The sequence below is a fragment of the Mus pahari genome, chromosome 3 (assembly GCF_900095145.1).
Source record: "Mus pahari chromosome 3, PAHARI_EIJ_v1.1, whole genome shotgun sequence".
Lineage (NCBI taxonomy): Eukaryota > Metazoa > Chordata > Mammalia > Rodentia > Muridae > Mus > Mus pahari.
In genome coordinates this window covers 156,874,159-156,874,955 of record NC_034592.1, presented here as the reverse complement: position 1 = coordinate 156,874,955, position 797 = coordinate 156,874,159, and positions in this window count along the sequence as shown.

The window sequence follows — 797 nt, the reverse complement described above, 5'->3', positions numbered from 1 at the left end:
AGGAAGGAAGGAAGGAAGGAAGGAAGGAAGGAAGGAAGGAAGGAAGGAAGGAAGGAAGGAAGGAAGGACAAAACACTAAGGAGCCAGATCAGTGGGTGCATCTGAGAACATCCTGCCAGGAAGCAGACCCCTATATCAGCATGTCACTGTGAGGGGCGGGGATTCCCTGGACCTCAGTAGCATAGGAGATGTGTCACACAAGGAAGATTCAGAAACACTCCCTGTTCACTGAGCTCCTACTGCACCTCGAGCAGATTTCATTTAGACTTCACAGCAACCCAAAGCGAACAGATAAGCAGCCCTCCCTTCAGAGCTAAACTCTGAGGCCACAGAGATGAGCGGCAGCTAAAGTCACATGACAAGGACCAGCTGGAGCACAAGTCAGAATCCACACCCCAGAGTCCTAGAAGAAAAGACTAGAAAACCACCCCTGGGTTCCTTGGGCTGCTTACCTAAAAGCTATGCATGATGGGAAAGGCCTGTATATCTCCATGCCCAACAGGATTCTGGGTGCTCCTTCACCCACAGAAGTCCATCCCTGTACCGGTAGCAACTCCCCTGTGCCACTGTCCTACTGTGCACAGATGCACGTAGAAGCCCATGCACAAAGACCCAAGGGGGGGGTCCATAAAGCTCAGCTTGTTCATCTACAGCGAAGGGAGCCAATGGCCTTAAAGATATTTTTCTGGCTCCCACCCCAGCCACATGTTAGATGAAAGGACCCACATCTGGTGCCGGTGTGCGAAGAGCTCCATGCTAGACACCCACAAAAGTTGAGTCAAGTCCTGAAAACTGGG